We start from the raw sequence: 14223 nt of genomic DNA, 5'->3' as shown, positions 1-14223 counted from the left end.
CATCTCTAAACTGCAATCACTGGGGCACCTGGGTGTCTGCCTTCGGCTTAGGTCATGATCCTAGGGTCCTGGGATAGAGCCCCACATCGAGCCTGCTTCTCCCTCTCTCACTCCCCCGCCTGTGTTCCCTTTCTCGCTGTGTCTCTCTCTGTCAAATAGATAAATAAAATCTTTAAAATAAATAAATAAATAAATAATGAATAAATAAAATAAACTGGGATCACATATCTTATTGGGTCACTGTGAAGATTAAGTGAAAACATGACTGTTCCAATTGACATTGCCAACAGAACTAACATGTATTGTGCACTTAGGGATCTGATAGACTCAGAACACGATCCTTTCTGTCATGATGTCACATAAATCTCACAACTTCCATATTATTATCCCAATTTGGAAGATAAGGAAATTGAGTTAAGAAAGATTGAGCTAATTTCACAAAGTCGCATAACTAGTAGGCAGAAAAGTTGAGATTTTGACTGTCACATATCCAGTTCCAAAATCTTTTCTTTTCACCATTTTATCATAATACAAGGATTTACAAACTTAAATTGCCCTGTACCTAGGAAGGTAAATGGAATGAATGAAATAAGCTGCGCAGACACTTTGGCACTAGGGAGGGTCTGGCCTCATGTAAATGAGTAGCCAACGTTCATTATCACCATGAAGGATTAAGGCTCTGTTGCCTATCAGATTTCTGATCCATCAGGAAGAGTCTGGAACCCAGATATGATATGAAATCTCCTAGTTATTAAATGGTTATAGCTAATTCAATTTATTTTTTAACAATGATATATATATTTAACACTGATATATATGTATATATATGTATATATACATATATACATATACATATATACATATATATATATGCCAACTTCAGTTTCAGTGCTGACTCCTTTTTTTTAATTTCACATTTATGTTTTATTTATTTTTTTATTATTCTGTTATATTAATCACCATACATTATATCATTAGTTTTTGATGTAGTGTTCCATGATTCATTGTTTGTGTATAACACCCAGTGCTCCATGCAGTATGTGCCCACTTTAATACCCATCACCAGGCTAACCCATCCCCCTACCCGCCTCCCCTCTAGAACCCTCAGTTTGTTTCTCAGAGTCCATAGTCTCTCATGGTTCGTCTCCCCCTCTGATTCCCCCCCTTCATTCTTCCCTTCCTGCTATCTTCTTCTTTTTTTTTTTTTTTAACATATAATGTATTATTTGTTTCAGAGGTACAGGTCTGTGATTCAACAGTCTTGCACAATTCACAGCACTCACCATAGCACATACCCTCCCCAATAACTATCACCCAGCCACCCCATCCCTCCCACCCCCCACCACTCCAGCAACCCTCAGTTTGTTTCCTGAGATTAACAATTCCTCATATCAGTGAGGTCATATGATACGTGTTTTTCTCTGATTGACTTATTTCGCTCAGCATAATACCCTCCAGTTCCAACCACATCGTTGCAAATGGCAAGATCTCTTTCCTTTGATGGCTGCATAATATTCCATTGTATATATATACCACCTCTTCTTCATCCATTCATCTGTCGATGGACATCTTGGCTCTTTCCATAGTTTGGCTATTGTGGACATTGCTGCTATAAACATCGGGGTGCACATACCCCTTCGGATCACTCCATTTGTATCTTTGGGGTAAATACCCAGTAGTGAATTGTTGGTTCGTATAGTAGCTCTATTTTCAACTTTTTGAGGAAACTCCATACTGTTTTCCAGAGTGGCTGCACCAGCTTGCATTCCCACCAACAGTGTAGGAGGGTTACCCTTTCTCTGCACCCCTGCCAACATCTGTCACTTCCTGACTTGTTAATTTTAGCCATTCTGCCCGGTGTGAGGTGGTATCTCATTGAGGTTTGGATTTGGATTTCCCTGATGGCGAGCAATGTTGAGCACTTTTTCATGTGTCTGTTGGCCATTTGGATGTCTTCTCTGCAGAAATGTCTGTTCATGTCTTCTGCCCATTTCTTGATTGGATCATTTGTTCTTTGGGTGTTGAGTTTGATGAGTTCTTTATAGATTTTTTGCTAGCCCTTTATCTAATATGTCATTTGCAAATATCTTCTCCCATTCTGTCGGTTGTCTTTTGGTTTTGTGGACTGTTTCTTTTGCTGTGCAAAAGCTTTTTATCTTGATGAAGTCCCAATAGTTCATTTTTGCCCTTGCTTCCCTTGGCTTTGGCGAGGTTTCTAGGAAGAAGTTGCTGCGGCTGAGGTCGAAGAGGTTGCTGCCTGTGTGTCCTCTAGGATGTTGATGAACTCCTGTCTCACATTTAGGACTTTCAACCATTTGGAGTCTATTTTTGTGTGTGGTGTAAGGAAATGGTCCAGTTTCATTCTTCTGCATGTGGCTGTCCAATTTTCCCAGCACCATTTGTTGAAGAGACTGTCTTTTCTCCTTTGGACATTCTTTCCTGCTTTGTCGAAGATTAGTTGACCATAGAGTTGAGGGTCCATTTCTGGGCTCTCTATTCTGTTCCATTCATCTATGTGTCTGTTTTTGTTCCAGTTACCATACTGTCTTGATGATGACAGCTTTGTAATAGAGCTGGAAGTCCAGAATTGTGATGCCACCAGCTTTGCTTTTCTTTTTCAACATTCCTCTGGCTATTCGGGGTCTTTTCTTGTTCCATACAAATTTTAGGATTATTCGTTCCATTTCTTTGAAAAAAGTGGATGGTATTTTGACGGGGATTGCATTGAATGTGTAGATTGCTCTAGGTAGCACTGACATCTTCACAATACTTGTTCTTCCAATCCATGAGCATGGAACGTTTTTCCATTTCTTTGTGTCTTCCTCCATTTCTTTCATGAGTATTTTATAGTTTTCTGAGTACAGATTCTTTGCCTCTTTGGTTAGATTTATTCCTAGGTATCTTATGGTTTTGGTTGCAATTGTAAATGGGATTGACTCCTTAATTTCTCTTTCTTCTCTCTGGTTGTTAGTGTATAGGAATGCCACTGATTTCTGTGCATTGATTTTATATACTGCCCCTTTACTGAATTCCTAAATGAGTTCTAGCAGTTTTGGGGTGGAATCTTTTGGGTTTTCCACATAAAGTCTCATATCATCTGCAAAGAGTGAGAGTTTGACTTCTTCTTTGCCTATTTGGATGCCTTTCATTTCTTTTTGTTGTCTGATTGCTGTGGCTAGGACTGCTAGTTGAATAACAGTGGTGATAGTGGACATCCCTGCCGTGTTCCTGACCTTAGGGGGAAAGGTCAGTTTTTCCCCACTGAGAATGATAGTCGCTGTGGGTTTTTCATAGATGGCTTTTATGATATTGAGGTATGTACCCTCTATCCCTATACTCTGAAGAGTTTTGATCAAGAAAGAATGCTGTACTATGTCAAATGGAGTTATCTTAACAAATATGATTTATATAGTATAATGACATATGTCAACATTTAGAAAGTCTGTTTAACTCAGTGAACCAATATGTTCCAGTGAACAATTCATGATATTACAAAATCTCGCATGGAAATAAGATCATTCCAAGTGAAGAATAGATTAATGAATTCTTCTGTAACTGATCATAAAAAGTTCATTGATAATGGTTTCAGAGCTACATTGCTGTTATATTTGAAGAAATGACACTTTTGAGTTTTGAGTATCAAATAAAAATATCCACAGTTACCTTAAAATGTTCTTATGATTCTATAATATCATCATATAATATAATATCCTCCCTTTCCTACCACATACCAATGGGAGACCAGATTTTTTTCATATACTTCAAGCAAAAAAACATATAGCAAGAGATTGAAAACAGAAGCAGATATGAAGTTCCAACTTTCTTCTATTAAGCCAGACATTAAAGAGATTTACAAACTGTAAAATAAGACTTTTCTTACAAATTATTTTGTGTTACAAAATATAGTTATTTTCCACTAAAATATGCTATTTATGTTAATGTGAAGTTTTTTATTGTTAGGTTTAAATGGGTTAATATTTTTTTATTTCTCAGTTTAATTTCTAATTATGTAATTATCAATAGATATCAATAGATAAAATTATTTGGTATTCTCAACCACTTTTAAGAGTATAAAAGGATTCTGAGACCAGTAAGTATGATAACCACTACTCTAGAATAGCGCTACTCAAAGTGTTGTTTATGAATGAATTATGTCAGTATCAGCTGGGAAATTGTTAAAAATGCATCCTAGACGTACCAAATCAGAATCTCAGGATGTGGGTTCCAGGAATCTGCATTTTAACAAGACTTCCAGGTGATTATAAAGCTCACTGAAGATAAAACATTGTTCTACATCAAACTGTGTTCATCACCTACCTCATTATTAAAAAAAAAAAGAAAAAAGAAAGCAAAAATTTTTAAAAATTTTAAAAATTTTAAAAATTGAGAACATACCCTCAGATTATGTATATTTATTTAGTCTGTATACAAGCACATCTGTGCTAATATACTATGAACACTAGACAAAAAACTGAACCATGCACACACACACACACACACACACACACACAGAAATGATATTAGAGGATGAGATGTTTTCTGTTCTATATTTGCACCCATAGACACTGGTCCATGTGAGTCCCCAGTTATAAATTGTGTTGCTCCAGAAAAAGGCTAAAGGCTTTGTAAAAACTCTCTTTCCTCCTGTGATTGAGCCCTGATAAATTAAGAACCATTCTCTCTTTCTGGCCTTATTCTATTTCAGTGGACTTTTCTGCATCAAGCCTTTTCCAGAACACTCGGTGCAGGTTTCTATGTCACTGAGAATTTCTTTTGTGAAAGTTAAGGCGACAAAGCCCAGGGAAGCCAGACTACAGAGAGAATTTCTGAGTGAGTTGCTTCTCTGATAGTCTGTATAGCCTCCTTTCTCCTTGAGTTTATCTGATCTCTCCATGAATGAAAGAAGAAACCAATGAATGAATCAGAAAAGAGTGTTTGTTCAAGTTCTCTGTTGTTTCACTGTGGACTTTCATTCTTGACTTTTCTCGTGGATGACTTTTTAATCGCAATGTTTCAAGATAAGTGACTATGGAATTTGACCCATAGTTTGGTTGGGATTGTTTCTATGTTTATTTTGTAGAAAACACAGAAGATCAGAAAAGAAAGGCAACATTTTGGGGTTTTTTGTTGTTGTCAGAAGAAAAGACTTTAAAAAACAAACATTATTGTGAGAATGCATTTCCACCTTCAAGCTCTGTGTGAACTCAGCCTTTAAAAAAAGCCCTTGATTCACCATGTAAAAGGTATAGTTTCCACATTAGCTTGTTCACTGGGATGAGCTGGGGCAGTGTTTGTACATAGATTTCTTTGTTTTATCCCAGATCCACTCAATATAATTTCTAGGGAGAAGAATTGGGAATTAATTTTTTTTTGACAAATACATCAGGTAATATCTATGATCAGGTAAATTTGGATACTGAGTGATTGGAAAGTTTGAAACCAGATTTAAGAATAATGAACCATATTGCTAATTGCATATTGCAAATGAATGATCTTTTCCTAAACTGAGCAACATTCTCTGGGGGCCTCATGCACAGGGGGATGAGACAGTATCTGAAATTTATGTTGACTCTTCCCTAAAGCACCTGATAAAGTCAAGTATGGTGTCATGGTTTAGACCTCTCACTTGGGAATCTGATAAACCAGGATTCCATTTCAGTCTCTCATTTTACTTGCCATGTAATTATTTATAGAGTTAGCCTCTCTAAGCTTGAGTTTCCTGAAAATTAGGACTAATAAACTTTTCAGGGTTGGTGGTGAGGGTTAACTCTAACACCACATCTGGTATACATTTCAGACCTGTCACTTACTACCTTGGTGATCAAAACCTTGACCTTAATAATTCTCAGTTCCTTCCTCTATGAAACAGAGACAATAGGAAGAACTACCTGTGTCCTGGTCTGCTAGTTGATGCCCAGTATTCATTTTTTTTTTCATTTGTAGAAGAACTCACATTTTATGTTGAGTATCAAATTGCACAGCTAAAAATATATATATCCCAACCTCCCTCATAGGCAAATGTGGTCTTTACAATGTAAATTCTAGATCTTAGAAAAGTCTCCCAGAGAGCTTTTCTCCTTTCCATCACTTGCTGCCAGTAAACAGATGTGAAGGCACCAATGGTCCTCTTGGATCATGCAGTGATCTTGAAAATAGAAATTACTCCCAATGAATGAATTCCTAATGATAGCATGCAAACCTTGGGCTAATACCTTTCCAGTCATTTTTCCTACAAGAAGCCTAAACTTTTTTTTTTTAAGGATTTTTATTTATTTATTTCAGAGAGAGAATGAGAGATAGAAAGCACGAGAGGGAAGAGGGTCAGAGGGAGAAGAAGACTCCCTGCTGAGCAGGAAGCCCGATGTGGGACTCGATCCCGGGACCCCAGGATCATGACCTGAGCCGAAGGCAGTCGCTTAACCAACTGAGCCACCCAGGCGCCCCAAGAGGCCTAAACTTTTTAAGTCCCTGTTGCAACTACACTAACACTTTAAGGCCATTCCTAATTGATCCTTTACCTAATAGAGTCACTGTAAGGATAAAATTAGATAAAGCACATGAAGCACTTTAAACAATGCCTGGCACATAGAACATGCTTTTAAAAATGATAACTTTTATTTAAACTGGGCTTGGATTCCATAGGGCTTTCCAAAAAGATCATGTTGATTCTCCTCTGGACTGTGGACAATGTTGTTTTCAGTGAGGTTAAGTGATAGCCAATGTAAAAAACAAAGGAACACAGCAGAAGCTCCCTTAACTGACCTCTAACCAGCACACCGGGTGAACTCATACTCTCCATTCTCTCTGTAAAAATCCCAGGAGAGGCCAACAAAACATGAGACTTTTGGCTGGCTGATAGGCCATTTTTTGGTTAATTTGAATACTTGTGTTCTCACTAATTGAGTTGTATAGTTAGCAAGATTCAGTGTTTCCAAACTTATTCATGCATATTGTATATGCTATTGAAATACCTAACTTAATTAAATATTATATAAACTAATGAAATATGAGATGGAAAAGAGTTAAATGCTTTAAAAAGTTTAAATGAAAAAGAAAGATTACCTTTTTGCAGGTGGGAAAAATCACCTAAAAAGTATTCTTGGGAGGTATTCTGTGCTCTGCTTTAACTTCTCACTTCAAATAATAGAAAACGTAGCTTTAAAGATGATGTATAATAAATCTAGTTTATGCAAGGTTGACTACTTGGAACCTCAAAATCTGGACTCTGACTCTAAGAAAAGTCCTTGGCCTTAAATTTTTTAATTGGCAAATAAGTGTACATTTAGCCATTTTAAGTTACACTGAAATGTATATAAGGTATATGTATCAACATGTCAATTTATTGTTGGGGATTTTTTTGTCATTTATTGTTTTAACTGAATTTTTCAACTAATTTACCAACTACCATTCTTCATCATTTTCGTTTAGGGGGCACAGTTTCAGTCCCATCCACAGTCTGCACTGCCTCAGGCATAGCCTGAGGACAAATATCTAAAGCAACTCAGGGTTGATTGTGAGGCTACAGAAAGATACATGCTTCCCTGGCTCCCAAGTGAATCAAGAAAGAAAGGAAACCGAGTAAGGAATTTACATCAAAGTAAGTTAGGCAACTCCAAACTTCCCTCACAGGCTTAAAGGGAAAAGTGATCTCTATGGACAGTGATTTAAGAGGCATCCTTTGAAGTGCTCCTGTTTGTTCTGTAGGATTTTCCCACTTGCCTCTTGAAATAGAATGATAGTGAACCTTCTTTTCCTCAAAAAAAAAAAAAAAAAGACAAACAGCAGATCTTCTCAAATCAGATATCACTGTGTCTGTGTTTTGTCTAAGAGACGCCTGAAGTTGTTCTCCCATGAGAATTGGAAGGAATATATATAGCAAGGCCTAGCTTCTTAGTCTGCATGTTCAAGGTTAAAGAGTAACAGGTATGAATAAATTAAGGGAAAAGATAGCATGTTAAGGTAGATAGTTTCCACTCTCCACTCAATTTCCACTCTCTGTGTGTGTATTTGCTTCTCTCCAGGTTGAGTGACTGAGTTTAATTCCTTGCCCCTTCAACCCTGGATATTCTTAGCATTTGCTTGACTGATAGAATGTGAGAGAAGTCAGGTTCTGAACTTGCAGATCACATGAAGTTTTGCAACTTCCTCTGGTAATCATGGAATGTCCTACTGGGATGTACTATCAAAATTCAGCTTTAGGGCTGTGAAACGCCCAAGCCTCACAGAGCCTCCAGTCAATAGTCTCGAAAAGCTCCTAGCCATCAACAGTGTCTGTTGTTGGTCCCACAAGTACGCCACCTTGGATATCCAAACCAGTCAAACCTATAGATGACTAAAGACCCCAATTGACAACTGATTGCAATTTCAAGAAAGATCCCAAGCAAGAACCTCACATCTGAGCCCATTTAACCTGCAAAACTGAGATTTAATATCGCTGTTTTCAGCTAATAAATTTTAAGCAATAGATAACTAAAAGAGATCTTGTCAAACACAGTGGTCGAGCACATGCACTCTGATGTTAAAGACTGGGTTGATGTGTGTCTTGACTTTGCCCTTATTATCTTTGTAAATGTAGAGAATTATTTACTGCTTCTGTGATACAGATTATTCATCTCTATGGTATGGGTAATAACATTATCTATCTCATGGGGTGATCTTGAAGTCCGTATATGCTTATGCTGCATATAAAGAACATGGCATATAGTAATTCAGGGACGTCATCATCATCATCATAATTATCTTTACTGTTACCACAATCAACACTACCACTACTGTTAATACTGTTGTTGTTTCTCACCAGCTTTTAGGAGGAAAGAGAGAGAGATTTCTGACTTGGTCTTCATGAAAAATCCAATGGAAAAACAAAACCAAAATGGCCAATTTCCACAGTGTCTTTTACAAAAATACTTGGCATCTATTAGCTATTATTATAATACCTCTTTTTTTCTGATTGTCAATGTTCTTGGGTAAACTATTATAGTGTTTTATCAACTACTCAAAGTTTCAAGATATGTTATAGACCCTTTTCATCTCCAAGGTAGCAGTTCCTAGAAGTGACAATATTTTAATGATTTAACATATGTCCACTAATTCATTCAACAACTGTTTATGGAGTGTCAGCCCTATGACAGACCTTCTTATGATGAGTACAGGGGATTTGGCAAGAAAGATGGACAGATAGGGCCGCCTGGGTGGCTCAGTCGGTTCAGTGGCTGCCTTCGGCTCAGGTCATGATCCCGGGATCCTGGGATGGAGCCCCACATCCACCTCCCTGCTCAGCGGAGAGCCTGCTTCTCCCTTTCCCTCTGCCTGCCACTCTGCCTGCTTGTGCTCTCTCTCTATCTGTCGAATAAATAAATAAAATCTTTAAAAAAAAAAGAAAGATGGACAGATAGTAAACAAGTAATTATAAGGGTATCATGAGGGTTTAAAAAGAAAGAAAAGCAAGGCAAGGCTATACTTGTATAAATTAGAGGAATCTAATGTGATCTGGGGTTGGGAGGTTATCAAGAAGGTCCTTTCTGGACAAGAAGACACCAAAAAGGATGAGTGGAAATGTACAAGCAAGTCAAAGTGGCACAGTTGGGTGGGTGGAAGTGGTAGTGTGTCCAGCAGAAGGATCAGCCTGAGGAAATGTCCTCAGCTAGGAAAGAGCACAAATCCCCCAGGAAATGAAAGTAGACAGAGTGTAGCTGGATATAGTGAAAAGAGCTTGAGAGGAGCCTGGAAAAATAAGCAGACCACTCACTAAGGACTTTTGTCCACACTCAGATGAGGATTTTGACTTTTTTCCTAAGGGTCTGTGGAATTACAATGAAGGTTTTAAAAAAGGAAACGACAGAGTCAGTATGGTGTGTTTGTTTATTTGTTTAAGTGGCTGTAACTGCTGTATATGGAAAAGGTGGGAGGGATATGTATGTTAGAGGAAATAACTAGCCCAGGAGGAAGAGGATGATTTGGCCTACAGAGTGGTGGCCTCATGTAGAGAAATACTCAGCAGTCACCTGCCATTGGATAATTATCCCCAGTTGGTAGTAAACTGATGGAATTTTTCCAAAGGATCCACTTGAATCTGATGATACTGTAGAGAACATCACCTATTAGTGATTCTGATTACTAATGTCTTGCTTGGTAGTTAAGTACATTCTTCACCAACAGTGGCTTAAAGTTCAATCTTAGGTATTGTGAAATAGTTTAGAGATTCTGATTCACAGTTTAATTCCTGGCTCAGCACTTACTGGTTGTTGTATGACCTTGGAAAAATACTTCTCTGTACCCCATTTCCCATCTGTAAAATGGGGCTAAGAGTACTGCCTACTTCATGGAGTTGCAGTGAGGATTAGAAGTAGGGAAAGTATTCATGATAGCACCTGGAATGGAGAGAGTCCTTAATCATCATCATCATCATCATCATCATCATCATTATTATTTTATAATCATCCATTCCACACATATGTATTGAACAGGCACTGGGATTCAAAGACAAATTAGTGAATGTCCACACTCTTATAGATACTTATAATCTGCTAGTGTTGGGTTATAAATCACGAGGATAAATGGGCAAAGAACAGTGCTGCATATGTGCAAAATGTGAACACCAAATTAGAAAAGGACATGTGGCTAGGTGGGCCCAAATCACTGCGTCTCTCTCTAGCAGAGTTTATTATTTTAAGAAAATAAGGCCAAGGTGACCCCTGATTGAAAATGTGGTAGTTAACAGCCCAAGATGTCACTGGAAATGCAAGACAGCTTGGGGATGCAAAGATCATATGCTTTCAAAAGCTGATTCAAGTAGAAGAGTTTAAAAGCCTATTTTGGATCATAAAAATGCCTCCAGAAGTTTTTTGGTGGCTTTTTTTTTTTTTTTTTGGAGTGAAAACTATTTTAGTGGCCACCATGTAGAAGGAAATATCTGAAGTACTGCCTATGTCTGGAGGATCGGCTGCCAGTGTGATTGACTTTGAAATGGTCTTCAGGGACTTTTATGAGTACAAGAGATATTTTTTTAACACTTACTGGGAAATAGAGCCTTGAAAGCCTGTCTCCAGCAAACGGGATTTTTGACATGTGTTGGCTGGAGCCTAGACATCAATTTTCCCTCTCCTAGTTTTGCAACAGACTTTTCCCTTTATCCTGATAGAAATCAAAATAGTCAACTTGTCATCAAAATGGAGCTGTAGAAATTATCGAAGAGATACATTATCTCTCCACTCTCATAAAGCAGCCTGGGTATTAAAATACCCTTTGTGTTCCATGCAGAATTTTTATTTATACCAAGCAACTCATTTGTCAGGGCCAAATTGATAGGAATAACAATTATCTGGGTCCGTATTTTCCATGAAAACTCTTTATATGTTAATTCAAAAAAAAAAAAAACCCTACTGTTTATTGAAGCATTCAATAATAGTGTTTTGGCAATGACATGACTTTACTGAAACTTGAATTCTCAGGAAAGACCCTACTTTTGCTTTTTGTTTTTGTTTATTGTTTGGGAGTTCTTTTTTTCTTAGAATACACACTACAAACTGAATTCTTGAATTCACATTTTAAATTTGGAACATAAATACCTTTAATTTATCATAAAAATGTAAGCATAGTAATACATTTTAAAGTTATAATAGAACTAAGGGACTATTTGGTAAAACCCCATTATTTTCACAGTTGGGGAAATTAATGTATGAATAAGGGAGGTGATTATGTCACACTTAGTTAATGGAAGTGAAAGTTTAGAAAATTTATATTTGCCAGGATTCTCTTGGTGACAAGTGACAGAAAGCCTAGTCTTAGCTGGCTTTTTTTCTTTGAAGGAGCAGAAGGGATTTTTTAGCTTACATACAAGTAAAGTCGCATGGTGAAACTACCAGCTGGGTGAGCAGACAAAACACAAGGACACAGTAACAAGTAAACTGCAGGTTTCATCAAGGTATAGTCTCAAATGATGTCATCATGCTCGATTTCTATCCACCTCTTGGTTGTGTCTTCCAATGTGTTGCATTTCTTCCTAGGCTCTTTGAGGTGGTCCCTCACATCTCTACCCTCACATTTTTCTGGGTTTGAGTGCCGAGGGGGAAATGAGTCTGTTCATAAAAGTCTTGAGATCAGCTTGGTTTGGGCTAATGAGTTTGGCTTAAGTCTTGTTGTGTCCTAAGCCAGTGCTTCTCAAGCTTTTCAGCATGAAGGACTTTTTAATTGTCTTTAAAAAAAAGAAAAATCCAATCTGTCATGGTCCAATAACTCTGTGAAATACAATTAAAAATGAATTAACATAAAAATGAAAGCAAAAAAATAGACTTACAGAATATAAGCCCAAATTATTATTATATTTCACAGACATAAGATTACTCTGTCAAACTGGTATAAGTTTTTCTAAACACTCTTAATTTCTGTACTTACCTTGTTGCAGACGCATGACAAACAATCACACTTTGAAGGAGCAGTGCTATAAGCTAGGGGTCAGGAAACTACAACCCACATACCAAGTCTGCTCCTCTCCCAGTTGTTAGTAAAGTTTTATTGGAACATAGCCATGTGTACTTGTTTATATATGGTCTAGGCTGTTTTTATCATATAATAACAGAGTTCAGCAGTTGGACAGAGACTGTTGCCTACAAGGCCAAAATATTTACTATCTGGCCCTTTACAGAATAAAGTTTGCCAGTTCCTACATTAAGCAATCACTGACCAGAAGACCATGGTTTATGATTGGAAAAGAAAAAATAACATGCTCAACTCATGAAGTAAATACATGGACAGTAGGAATGGGATGATTCTCCAAAGGAAATTGAAATTCAGCTACCAAAAGAAAGGGAAAATTATTTGTGGAAGCTAAGGACCTTCAAGTGCAGAATTTAGATCTTTCCACTTTTCATTTCCTCTTTCCTTGATTCTACTTAAGATTGAATTACTATATAAAATGAATACACTTAAGTAGGGCACATGATGTGATGAACACCGGGTGTTATATGCAACTGATGAATTATTGAACACTACATCTGAAACTAATGATGTACTGTATGTTGGCTAATTAAATTTAAATAAAAAATTTAAAAAAAAATAGGGGCTCCTGGGTGGCTCATTCAGTTAAGCATCTGCCTTTGGCTCAGGTCATGATCCCAGGGTCCTGGGATCGAGCCCCGCGTGGGGCTCCCTGCTCAGCAGGGAGCCTGCTTCTCCCTCTCCTCTCTGCTTGTGCTCTCTCTTGCTATCTCTGTCTCTCTCTCTCAAATAAATAAATAAAATCTTTTTTTCTTTTTTTTATTATGTTATCTTAGTCACCATACAGTGTATCATTAGTTTTTGATGTAGTGTTTCATGATTCATTGTTTGCTTGTAACACCCAGTGATCCATGCAATGTGCGCTCTCCTTAATAACCATCACCAGGCTAACCCATCCCCCCACCCCCTCCCCTCTAAAACCCTCAGTTTGTTTCTTGGAGTCTATAGTCTCTCATGGTTCATCGCTCCCTCCGATCCCCCCCTTCATTTCTCCCTTCCTTCTCCTAATGTCCTCCCTGCTATTCCTTATGTTCCACAGATAAGTGAAACCATATGATAATTGACTTTCTCTGCTTGACTTATTTCACTTAGCGTAATCTCCTCCAGTCCCATCTGTGTTGATGCAAAAGTTGGGTTTTCATCCTTTCTGATGGCTGAGTAATATTCCATTGTATATACGGACTACATCTTCTTTATCCATTCATCTGTTGAAGGGCATCTCGTCTCTTTCCACAGTTTGTCTATTGCGGACATTGCTGCTATGAACATTGGGGTGCATATGGCCCTTTTTTCACTACATCTGTGTCTTTGGGGTAAATACCCAGTAGTGCAATTGCTGGGTCATGGGGTAGCTCTATTTTTAATTTTTTGAGGCACCTCCACACTGTTTTCCAAAGTGGCTATACCAACTTGCATTCCCACCAACAGTGTAAGAGGGTTCCCCTTTCTCCACAACCTTTCCAACATTTGTTGTTTCTTGCCTTGTTGATTTTTGCCATTCTAACTGGTGTAAGGTGGTATCTCAGTGTAGTTTTGATTTGAATTTCCCTGATGGCTAATGATGATGAACATTTTTTCGTGTGTCTGTTAGCCATTTGTATGTCTTCTTTTGAGAAGTGTCTGTTCATGTCTTCCGCTCATTTTTTGACTTGATCATTTGTTTTCTGGATGTCGAGTTTGAGAAGTTCTTTATAGATCTTGAATATCAGCCCCTTGTCTGTAGTGTCA

At 37.7% G+C, this 14223-nt stretch overlaps 1 protein-coding gene across 2 annotated transcripts in view; it reads left to right on the top strand.

Moving 5' to 3' along the window:
- Nucleotides 1–14223, top strand: part of TAFA1 (TAFA chemokine like family member 1) — a 505133-nt gene that overhangs the window by 442472 nt on the left and 48438 nt on the right. The window lies entirely within an intron of this gene.

This window comes from Eumetopias jubatus, unplaced genomic scaffold (assembly GCF_037043125.1).
Source record: "Eumetopias jubatus isolate StellerSeaLion01/CBP00866 unplaced genomic scaffold, mEumJub1_p1.0 scaffold_1, whole genome shotgun sequence".
Taxonomy (NCBI): Eukaryota; Metazoa; Chordata; class Mammalia; order Carnivora; family Otariidae; genus Eumetopias; species Eumetopias jubatus.
This window is presented reverse-complemented; position numbering and strand designations above follow the sequence as displayed.